Consider the following 12521-nt stretch of genomic DNA (forward strand, 5'->3'; position numbering starts at 1 on the left):
CTGATGGCATTTTGATTTCTGTTCATTCCCTTGCAATTGATGAATCTAGCATGACAGGAGAGAGCAAAATTGTGAGTAACTCTCTTTTTTTGGGCATCATTATTGTGTGTATAATTTCTTATTATCACACTACAATGCTTTACGCAGGTCCACAAGGAACAAAAGTCACCATTTTTTATGGCTGGGTGCAAGGTTGCTGATGGTTATGGTACTATGTTGGTGAGATATTACATAATATTTGATGGATTCCTGTAGCTTTTTGTTTAAATGACCATTCTATAATGCATAGCCTAGTTTTATCTGTATCATCTTTGTTTTGGATACTAATTACTATTAAGGGATTCCCAGGAAGGAGTGAGAGAAAGGAAAACTTTGTTATCTGATACGATATTGTATTATTGTTCCAACATCAGATTTGCTACTAAAAAGGAATATATATAAGTTGAGTATCTGATGTCAATGCTCCCCAAACACAAAATAAAACATGACAAATTCTATGAAATGACATCACAGTCTAAAGAAAAAAGGAGGTCTCGTGTTAACTTACATAATCAGCCATGTGTCGTGCGAAGCTCTTTGTGCCACTAGTGTGATTCATTTTTTGCCTCTTGCGGCTTTCAATATTCTTCTCACATCTAACCTGAGGGGCACAACATAATAAAAATATATGCCTAATTTGAAATCATAAGTTTATATTATGGAGGGTAGTACTTACTTTATTTTTTGGATCAGTGTCCCAATAGTTAACCATTGCCCGCCATTGGTCGCGATCTACACGATCATCTCCACACAAGAATCGTTCTGGCAAACCAACATAAGGAGTGTAATACTTAGCTTTTAAACTTGCCTTATAGTTTCTGCACCTATCAGACAATCTTTGCAACATTACAAGTCAGATTTTAGGAATATTGGGAACATCTTCAGGCCGCCAATCTATGGTATCCTGCACTCATGCAAGTGTTATACCATTTACAAGTGTTATACTATATGTTTCAATACATATTAAAGCTGAAAGTGTTATACTATATGTTTCAATACATATACAACCTTTTCAACCTCGGTGTTAGTGGAAAATACCGGAGAATCTTCGCTGATACTTTCTTACTAGAATTATCCCCCGTTGAACTATCACCAACTCTTGTTACTTTTTTCACTTTGTATCTTGACGCACCACATGTAGAGCACACAGTTAAGTTTGCTGTCTCTTTCCAAAACAACATGCAGTCGTTAGGGAAAGCATCAATCTTCTCATAAGTAAGGCCCAAATCATAAATAATCTTTTTAGCTTGTGAAATAGGTGGTGGCAAACAATTTCCCTCAGGCAACATATCTTTAAAAAGCTCTAAAAACATATCAAAAGCCTTGTTAGTCGCATTTCCCAAACACTTGATCTGGTATAATTTTACGACGGCATCCAATTTTTTATACTTCTTGCATCCTGGATACAACTCCTTATCAGCTTGTTCAAGTAACTTAAAAAATCGCTCTGCCTCGAGTGTTCGACCATCAAAAACAGGTTGCCTCGATGACCCTACGTTCTCACCAATATTTGGTTCCACAAATGTCTCATTAAGGAAATCATGCATTTCACCTACATCTCCTCCTTCAGCAACATCCATTTCTATGATATTTGTTGATTCAACGTAAGGCTCACCATGATGTGTCCATCGAGCATTCATGTATAAAGGGTCCATTCCATGCCAAAGAAGATGTCCCACCACAGTCATCTTATCTTCAAAATAACGATTACAACATTCTTTACAAGGACATATGATCTTATCTTTACGACTAGACTTGGCAAGGGCTTCATCTACAAATAAGTTCAACCCTGCAACATAATCTGATCTTATCTTTACGACTAGACTTGGCAAGGGCTTCATCTACAAATAAGTTCAACCCTGCAACATAATCTGGACTTCGGCGATCAAAATGTACCCAACCCTGCAACATAATCTGGACTTCGGCGATCAAAATGTACCCAACTTTTATCCATTGTTTAACTATTTTGTAGACCAGAACACCAAATTGAACCTATTCACACATGCAAAACCTATTCAGTCAATGGTCAGAACTAAGTAAAAAAATGGAAAGAGATAGAGACAAACATCAAAATCCTAATGTGAAATGGAGAATACAACAGAAGTGAAAACAGTCTATCTGATGCATCAAGTTTGACATCAGTTTATATTGTATAATTAGATGTATGGTATCTAAAAAATATTGGGGAAAAAATGAATCAAAAAATACAGAAATGACTAAGCCAGTGGAAAACACATATGCAAAAGGATTGGTTTAATAAAATTGGACCAATCATACTTACTTTCTATACAGTGTTCTAATAGAATCCTAAATATGTTGATGATCTGAACTATAATAATCTGAATTAGTAACAAAACCAATGTCAAAGAGAGATGCAGTGTAACAAGATGACATATTTGTTCTAGCATAGTTTCTATGTAGCCAAATTGACCCATACCATTAATACTTCAATCCTGCAGTACTTGGCATGTTACCCTTCATAAATTGCAATACTAATATCAATTTTGGAAACAAATCAATAAATGACCGGGGTTCATGTTGAAAACATGACTCCGCTAAAGTGAGCCTGCCTGTAAATTTGGAAAGTAGTAGCATGCATCACAGAACCTTCCGAAAGTAATAGAAGAGGGACTAAATTCAGAAACACCGAGTTCAAAATTGAAGAAAATGGAAGTAGTTTAAAATTGAAGAAAATGTCCATCAATTCATTTTACAAAACTAGATGGAATAAGTGCTGAAAGAAGACAAAATAGGAAAGGGGAGCCTATGATTTGGATGAAAAAACAAGAAAAAAGTTTCTCATGGAAAAAAGGGGACTGATAAATAACAAATACTGAAAGATGATGGCAAATTATGTGGTTTTTAGTAACAAGGAACAACTATCAAGGACACTAGCTTGTTTTTTGTGCTAAGTACTATCAGAAGGGCTATACGTACAAGATGTAACACTTATCGTAAAACAAACTTTCTTTGGATACATATGATTCACATGGTACATCCTCTCATATTGTATGTCAAGGGAAATAAACTACAAAAACTATGAGGTATACTTGTTACTATTTTTTCCATTGGCGTCGTGCATTTATGATATGAGAAAATGAATTGTTCATTAGGTGATTGAAAATAGAGATAAACTAATATATTAAGTATTCATGTATACTCAGATATGACTAGACTATCTTACACTTGCTTTTATCTCATGGAAATAAAATTTTCATTTACCTAAGAATTATACTGAGTAAATTAGACACTCAATGTTTTAGAGAAAAAAGTAGATTTATCTGATTCTTCTACTCTTTGCAATAATTCCAAGGTCCTTGCTTCTTTTGCCATCATGACTGTTTCAGAGGGATCACCGTCTCTTGAGTTGCTCAAGATCAAATTATCTCTGATTTTTCAATGGCAGAATTGGTCGGGTAGAGTTATACCTCTTCAAGGAAATAGATTTTTAGTAGAGTTTCCGTCTATTTTCCAGCTTTCAGAGGCAGTAGATGTGAAACTATATGATTTTGAAAAGTTTAAGGGATGGTTTGCACCATGGACTGAAAATATTAGCATGAAAATAGTTGATTCAGCTTTCTATCAGTGGATCAAAATCAAAAATCTTCCACTTCATTTTTGGTCTTCTGATATTCTTGAAAAGATTATAAGTTCTTTTGGCGAAATGATTAAGGGATGCAAAAATCTAAAGGACAAGTTAAATGGTTAGGATGTTCGTGTTCTTGTCAAAGTAAAAGCGGCTGATTGTATCCCTAAATCGATAGTTTGCTCTTATACTTCCCAAGTTGACTCTTTTACTAGAGAAGTCTCTTTAGAGATTACCCCTATTGGAATTGGCCAAATGGGTTCTGAGGTCATTGGTAAGCATCTTAATGCCATGCAAGCTCAAGGCGATATTATTCTTGAATCTCAGTGGTCTGAGCAAGTATCTGCACCTATAGTCGTGTCATCGGACATACCTCAACATCAGGTTGTTGAACCAGTACCAGTGCTTGATAAAGGGAAATGGATTATGGCCCCTTCTCTGCCTAATTTGCAATCAGCTAATTTTTAGAACTTTCCTTTTGATTCGATCTCACCTAAGGAAAATTTTCAAATTCAAAATTCGGCAGTTATGGAAGAGGATCCTAAGGATTTAATTCTGGCTGATCCTAAGGCTAATTTTAAGGAGGATCCGTTGCATGATATTTCAGATGATTCTATCCCGGATTCTCTACAAGATTTTCCACTTAATCTGGTTAAACAAACTTGGAAGGGTCGTACCGTTTTCATCAAAAAATTCACTTGGCTCAATTATCTTGGCGGGAAAGCTGTTTCATCAAATTCAAACTCGTCAGCAACTTCTTTACTGCCAAAACCTTCAACAACTCCTTCAGTTCATTTTACCAGCTCTGTTCCACCAGGATTTTCTAGGCGGCCAGCATCTACATCATCCTCTCCTTCAGTTCGTAAGACTTATCTTGGTCGGAAAAATAAAAGTTTCCTTAAGTTAGCTTCTTCTTCTAAGAAGATGGCCAACCAGTCGAAAAAAGGTACTCAATCTTCAACCTCTTCATCATCTTCCTCTGCTCTGCCGATTAATTCACTTGATAAGAATGATTTTGATCTTATTGCTGAAAATTATGGTGTTATTCTTTCGGAGAAATCTATGAATATTATTCAATCCAAAGGAGTAGAGAGGAATAAAGAGGCTAAATGATGATTGCCTGGTTTTGGGTCAGTTGTTGGTATGGTTTATATTTTCCTTTTTAATGAAATTTACTTCTTGGAATGTTCGGGGTCTAAATGGCCCAATTAAAAGGCGGATGGTTAAGGATTACCTCCATAGCCATTATATTGATGTTGCTGGTTTTCAAGAAAGTAAACTTTGTGATCCTTCTCCTAAAAAACTTCAATCAATTGGGGGCAGGAGACTTTCTCAATGGTGTCATCTTAATTCCACAGAATCTAGAGGAGGAGTTTTAGTAGGATGGTCTGATGCTTTTTCCTTAGTTCAGTCTTATGTAGGGATCTTCTCTGTTTCAGTTCATCTTCATCATAAACCAACAAATTGGTCTTTTATTTTCACATCCGTTTATGCTCCTACTGACAGAGAAGATAGAGCAGTTTGCTGGTGGGAGTTAGACAGAATTCGTTTCATTCTTCCTGGTCCGTGGATTCTATGTGGAGATTTTAATGTTACTTTATCCTCTGATGAATGTAATGGTCGTGATGGATCTCTTAGGGATATTAAGTCTTTTAGGGACTTCATTTCCTCTTTATCACTCATTGATTTACCTTTATCTGGTAGATGCTTTACTTGGTCAAATAAAAGGCATAACCCCTCTTTGGCAAGACTTGACAGATTTCTTATTAATTCTGTTTGGGAAAATAAGTTTCCTTTGTGCATTCAATCCTCTCCACCTGCAACTGGTTCTGATCATTTCCCTATTATTCTTGATAGTGGTGGGATGAAGAGTTTTCATCCTATTTTTCGTTTTGAGAGAAGTTGGTTCCATAACACAGACTTCATCCCTTTTGTTTCTAAATGTTGGCTTTCTTTCCAAGTTCATGGTAATCCTGTTGATATCTTCATTTTTAAATTAAAGCTCCTTAAGAAAAGTCTTAAATGGTGGAAAAAGAATGTCCTTGGATGTATTTCTTCTAGAAAGTCAAATATATTATCAAAAATCAATGCCTTTGATTTGATTGAAGAGCAAAGGCCTCTTTCAGATTTGGAGTTTAATGAGAAGCAATCTCTCCATGATTCTTATATATCTATCATTAAGGAAGAGGAAACTTATTGGCATCAAAGATCTCGTGTACAATGGTTAAAAGAGGGTGATGCAAATACATCCTTCTTTCATAAAACAACCTCCTTCCATAAAAAGGCTAACTTCATATCCTCAGTTACCTATCAAGACAAAGATTTCATTGGAGATGAGGATGTCTCTAAAGCTTTTTTCAAATATTATCATGACTTGTTTGGGCATACCAAAAATAAACACATGCATCTTGATTGGTCTACTCTATATCCTGAACAAGAGACTAATCTATTATCTCTGGAAGATCAATTTTCTGAAGCGGAAATTAAAAGTGCTGTGTTTGGTATGAATGCAAATAAAGCTCCAGGACCTGATGGTTTCTCTATGGCTTTTTATCAAACTTTTTGGGATTTGATTAAGACAGATCTTATTGCTCTTATGCATTTTTTTCATGACAACCCATCCCATATCTACAAAGTCAACAAAGTTTTTATCACTTTGGTCCCTAAAATCAAGGACTGTTCTAAGGTGACAGATTTCAGACCTATTAGCCTTATCAATTGCATTTTTAAAATTTTCTCTAAAATTTTGGCAAATAGGCTGTCGCATCACATGTCATCTTTGGTTGCATCTTCACAATCTGCTTTTCAAGCTGGAAAATCTACTCTTGATTCTATTCTTCAAGCTAATGAAATGATTCATGCTTGTTCAAAAAAAAAGAAGGAAGTTGCTATGTTTAAGATTGATTTTGCTAAAGCTTTTGATTCTATAGACTGGGCTTTTCTCATTGACTTGTTGAGAGCTAGGGGCTTTGGAACTAGATGGTGTTCATGGATTCTTCAAATTATTTCATCCTCTTCTTGTGCTATTCTTGTTAATGGTTCTCCCACAAAGTTTTTCCCTTGTAAACGAGGCATTAAGCAAGGTGATCCTCTATCCCCAATGTTATTCAATATTGTTGTAGATGTTTTGAACAAAATGATCATGAACAATGCTGAGGAGGGTCTGTTATCATCTCTTGGTCTTAAGCATCTTTTAAATCTTCTGAGGATACTTCAATTTGCTGATGATACACTTCTTTTTGTAAAAAGCTCCCTACATGATATCTCTATTCTTAAAACAATTCTCTACATTTTTGAGGACGTTTCTGGTCTGAGCATTAATTATTCCAAATCTTCTCTTATATATTTTGGTAATATCCATCGCAAGGCCCATGCTCTAGCATCTTCACTGGACTGTAAAGTTTCTCAACTTCCTATCAAGTATCTTGGGTTACCTCTTAAATATGGCAAGTTATAAAAATCAGACTGGCAGCCACTGATAGACAATCTCTATAGGAAACTAGCATCTTGGAAGAAGAATGTATTATCTTACGGTGGGAGACTGGTCCTGTTAAATTCAGTCCTTACTTCAGTTCCTTTATACTATATGTCTTTTTATAAGCTACCTAAATGGCTTATTAAAGACATTGATAAAATCAGGAAACACTTCTTATGGACAGGAAAGATAGATTCTAATTCCTTCAAATGCCTCGTTAACTGGAAGAAAGTCTGTTTAACTAAAGATGAGGGAGGTCTAGGAGTTAAGGATATTTCATTGTTCAATTGTTCTCTTTTATCCAAATGGCTATGGAAGTGTTTGGATAGAAATTCAACATCTGGCAATTTTCTTCACCATCTTTATGTTCACAATGACACTAATTTGCAGGCCACAGTCTTCAAGTCATCTAACTCATCATTCTGGAATGATGTTTTATCTAAAAAGGATGCTTTTTTTCATAACATAAAATGGTTGATTGGCTCTGGAGATAGTATAAGATTTTGGGAAGATAAGTGGACTGGCTACAGCAACTTAGCTAGTATTTTCCCTGAATCTTACAAGTTAGCCTTGTCCTCTAATGCATCTATTAGAAGCCAAGGTCTCTATATTGATAATGAGTGGCAGTGGCATTTATTGATGAGAAGAAGTATTCTTCCTCGTGCTCAAGCAGAGAAAACTGATCTTCTGAATCTCATCAAAGATTTTCATGCTTCTAATAACTGTGATCAACCTACATGGATTATCAGCTCTAACAGACAGTTCTCGGTCAAATCTTTTTACAATTTCCTTGTAAGGAGAGGCATTAAGAATCCTTTATACAAAGTCATTTGGAATGCAATTATCCCCTCCAAAGTTCGCATTTTTCTCTGGCTTCTCTCTCTAAATAAAGTGCATACTAAAGAGATTCTTCAGCTAAAGGGCTGGCTTGGAGATTCTCTTTGTTCTTTTTGTGGGCTTGATTTGGAAACCAGAGAACATTTGTTCTTTTCTTGTCCTATATCCAGAAAAGTTTGGCAGCACTTCTTGCACTACTTCTTACCTTTCAATTGGACTAATACTTTGGATGAGCTTATGAATAGGATTGAAACTCTGAGAGGTATGGAAGGTTCACTTTGGAGAACCATTTTTGCTTCTGTTTGTTGGAGTTTATGGACTTCGAGGAATAAGTGCATTTTTGATCAAATTCCGTTCTCTGTTAAGTCTATTATTAACTTCTCTATATCTTGTTTAAAGGACTGGACAGGCTCTGGTAATGGAGTGGCAGCTCAGAATATTCAAGCTAAACTGGAGAAAGACCCGATTAGCAGAATCATTTAACAGCTTATAAGTAATGGGACTGTGAATGTCAGTTTTTTGGAGATATGTACATATGAACAGTTTTTGTAGTTTTCTTGAAATTTTGTGGCTATTGGACTATAGAAAGTTTAGTTTCTTGTTACTATATATATGGCTGGCTTTGGTCCTTTCTTATATCTGTGTCAACGGTGAATGACGGCAAGACCCTCTCTTCACCTTCATGGATGTTTGAAAGAAGAAAGTCATATATCACTAGTTCTAAGAAACTATCTTTTATATCTTCCAATTCTTTGGATATATATCATATCCTTTTTTTGTAACTACTTTTTTGATTAATACAAATGACAGGGTATATCCCTTGTTTTTCCTCAAAAAAAAATGTTTACCTTAGCATACTATAATATCATACTACTTTGTTGAGTGATTCTTTGCATCACTTTCTCATGCTCACTGGACTTAATGTTCATATATACATACGGAATTAACTATTAAATGCTTACGAATGCCACAATATTTATAAAAACAAACAATTACAGGGTACAAGTTTATGTTTAAAACGAATATATGCAATTTTCCTCTCGAATAAGTTACTATAGGATTTCTGAATATTGTCTGGATAGATTATAAACATTATATTTATTCCTTTTGTATACCATAAAACACCTTAAACTTTCAGATTTACCCGCTGACCCCTTAGGAATAGACAAAAAAGGGTCGGAAACACTGCTACCGCCATTAATGGAGATCTGTTAGGAATTTTAAAACTGTAGGAGGGGTTTTGTAAAACACTGCAAAGCTAGAAAGGGTTTTATGAAATTCTGCAGTAGAGAACCTGTCATCTCCTAGTTCCTCCCTGTATGATTTTCTATGATATGAGGATCAAGGAATATAAGAGTCATGCATCATGAACTTCTTGAACCAGCTCCAATATATTTCCCATCACTTAAGCGTACAACTTAGATGGAGCCATTGCTAATAAATATTAGAAAGCACATTCTAAAGATGGAAGGTATCCCTGAATCATGTCCACAAAAAAGTATATATTATATATTAAGTCATGGACCCTTAGAGCATAATGAAATCAATGTGGTCGGTAGTTCTATAGAATGAGGTTAATTGTGTGATGCTCCACAAGGGAACATGAAAGGTCCAACGTGGCCTTGTGCTAAACACCAGTTTCTATCAAAACCAATGTTTTCCATAACTGTGAAGGATAAACTCAAGACAACTCTTTTGTGCTCTGTGTCCTATTGAGTGAGGCAAAACATTTTCTATTCTATCAAGGTGTAAAATAAAAACTTTTTGTACTATTTTAGACTTGCAATTAACTCCTCTTGATCAATGGTGGGCTAGGGCATTTTGTAAAATTTAAGCAGATAAGAGGGTTCATTTGAAAAACAAGTAGAAGAAATGAATTTTAGCTTAACTCATTGAGACCCGAGAGTTTTGGTAATAAATCTTGATAGAAAGGAGAGCTTTCTGCAGTTTTTTCATTGGAGAGTCATATATATTTGCTCATGTTTAGAATTCAGGTAAGGACAACAAAGCTCAGAGGCTCTTTTTTGCTCCTTTATTCTTTTCACCACAAGCATATTTGAGATTTAAACTTGATATCCTCCAAACAACACAACCCTTCATCATCTATAGATAAAAAAATTAATCCACTTGTTCATAGGGGAGGGTAGTGATTGAAACATGATGAAGAATTCAATATGCAAATTACTGATGCATGTATCAAAGTAACACTTAGTAGCCCAAATGTCTCCTATGGATAGCAACTACATAATAAAAATTTACAATGATCAGTCAATTGTGAATCTTGGATGGAACATTTAAGGAAATGAGGTGATTGTGTCAGAGAGGAAGATTACTTAGTAAATCATCAAAGAATTTTCGTCAAGGTGATTGCTTCAATTGCATGATATTATCCAGTATTAGTAAATAACAGTTGTATTAATTTTTCGTCATTAAAATAATTAATTAACGACACAAAAAGTAATCCAATGAAAAATAAATAAACTCAATAAAATTCAATGGAATAATCATGATGCTAAAATAACACTAAAAATTGGATTTACCTTGAGGGCATCCTTGCAATGGTGGCAACGAAATTATACTGCAAAAAAATTATACTAACATTAAAACAATTATAATGAAAAAATATAAAAAGAAAGATGACCTAAAAACAATTACACTGAAAAAAATAGTCTAATCTAAGATTTTTTTTGTAATTTTCTTAGATAAAAATAAAATTAAATCTTCTATAAATCTAAAATTAAACGTTCTATAAATTAAACATGGGGAAGCATCAGAACGAGGAGGGTTCGAACTCCGATGACTCGTCGGGATCGGTGAAAGAGATCACCGCCGACGATCGGTGAATGAGGAGGGTTCGAACGAGGAGGGTTCCTTCGTCTAAATCTAGGGTTTGGGCGAGCAATCTGATGGGGTTTCCGGTTCATCGGAAATCTGTACTCGTCGCTTGGGCTCAGGCGGTGCAGAACAAGCCGATAGGGCTTGATGTCCGTTAGGGCTTGATGTGAAGAATGAGGGTGAGGTTGAAGGTGAGATTGAGAAAGAGGAGGGTGAATACAAAAATAAAAGGAAAAAAAATTACCTATATATCACAGTGATATTTTTCACCTTTTCACAGTCCTCGTGTTGGACTATAATCCATAGAAGTCCTCGTGTTGGACTATAATCCATTTCAGTCCTCGTGTTGGACATTTGCCACTTATTCCATGAGTTTGGAAACCACAGTATATAGTCCCTGTATCGGACACATTTCTTAACCCTGCGTATGACTTTCTCATAGGAGTTTATGACATGACATATAAGTAGATTTTGACATGATGTTCATGTAAGTAATAACATGATACTCATGTAGGCTAGGTCATGGCACTGTATTTATGCTCTGATATTTGTTGTATTTCTTTTATTTCTGTTCCTGTACTAGAACCTCGGGTTTGGTGGTTAGGGATTTACAATTTGAGATATAAGGTATATACATGAGGGTTTCCTTGTTTGGATTATTTCGCTCGACGTACCTATTCTCGTGTTGTAAATTTCTAAATACTAAAACCCTCTTTAGTAAGATCAATAATTTTTAGATCTATTAAGTATTATCTGTATTTTCTTATACAACGAGCCCTGTTTCCTTGGGGTTGGTTGTGATGTTACTCGCTAGCGCTTTGACGCTCGTTGTCCCTCCCCCTTTCAGGTAACGAGCCAGGAGCCCGGAGAGTCGCAGGTTGATGGCGATGCATTTTAGCTTCAGCCGTCTATTTAGTTATATATTTTCTTTTGGAGTTCCGCAGTAGACTTTTGTTTAGACATTTGAGAGTCTTGTTCTAGAAGTTGTAAAGGATGTGTGCCTTATTTCCTTTCGTCAGATATTTGTATTTGAGACTTGTTGAGTATTCCAGTTTATCTACTCAGACCTTGACTACGTATTTCTGTATGTTGGATGATGAGATACTTATGTGATTATTATCATTTCATCAGTATTTCTTGTATTATCTTTTACTTGCTTTTGTACCTACACCTGTTGTTGACTCTACTAGATAGATGTTAATTGTGATGGTAAAACATATTATTGCACGGTGTGGTGCATGACAGGTTTGATATTCTTGGTTTCACCTTGGACTACAGCCTTGTGTGAACCCAGGGGCGTCACAAATGGTATCAGAGCTCTAGTTCTAGTATCCCTAGGATCATCCTGTGTCGAGTCGTGGAGCTAGGATAGAGTTTCTTAGGATTCATGTATAGAGTCCGTAACGAATTCCTAGTATGAGTGAGGACGATATATGCATATATCTCAAAATTTGAGAATTTTTTTTATGACAACTATTTGGTGTAAATTCAAAGTATTTGTGTGAATACTATATGTTGTGAAAATTTCAATGTGATACGTTATTTATAAAGGTCTGTTTTGACTCATAAACTCTTATTTTCGTATGATCAGAGAGATGGCAGGACATAGTAGACCTCCTACTCAGAGAGCTAACCAGGCAGAGTCACAGCAGACACCATCTGAGCAGCAGCCAGCTCAATCCGAGCCTCAGCAGGCTCCTCCCTAGCCGCAGCAGTCTCCTCAGTATTTGGTGGATATCATGGCTCCTC

Source organism: Asparagus officinalis, chromosome 6 (assembly GCF_001876935.1).
Source record: "Asparagus officinalis chromosome 6, Aspof.V1, whole genome shotgun sequence".
NCBI classification, from domain to species: Eukaryota; Viridiplantae; Streptophyta; class Magnoliopsida; order Asparagales; family Asparagaceae; genus Asparagus; species Asparagus officinalis.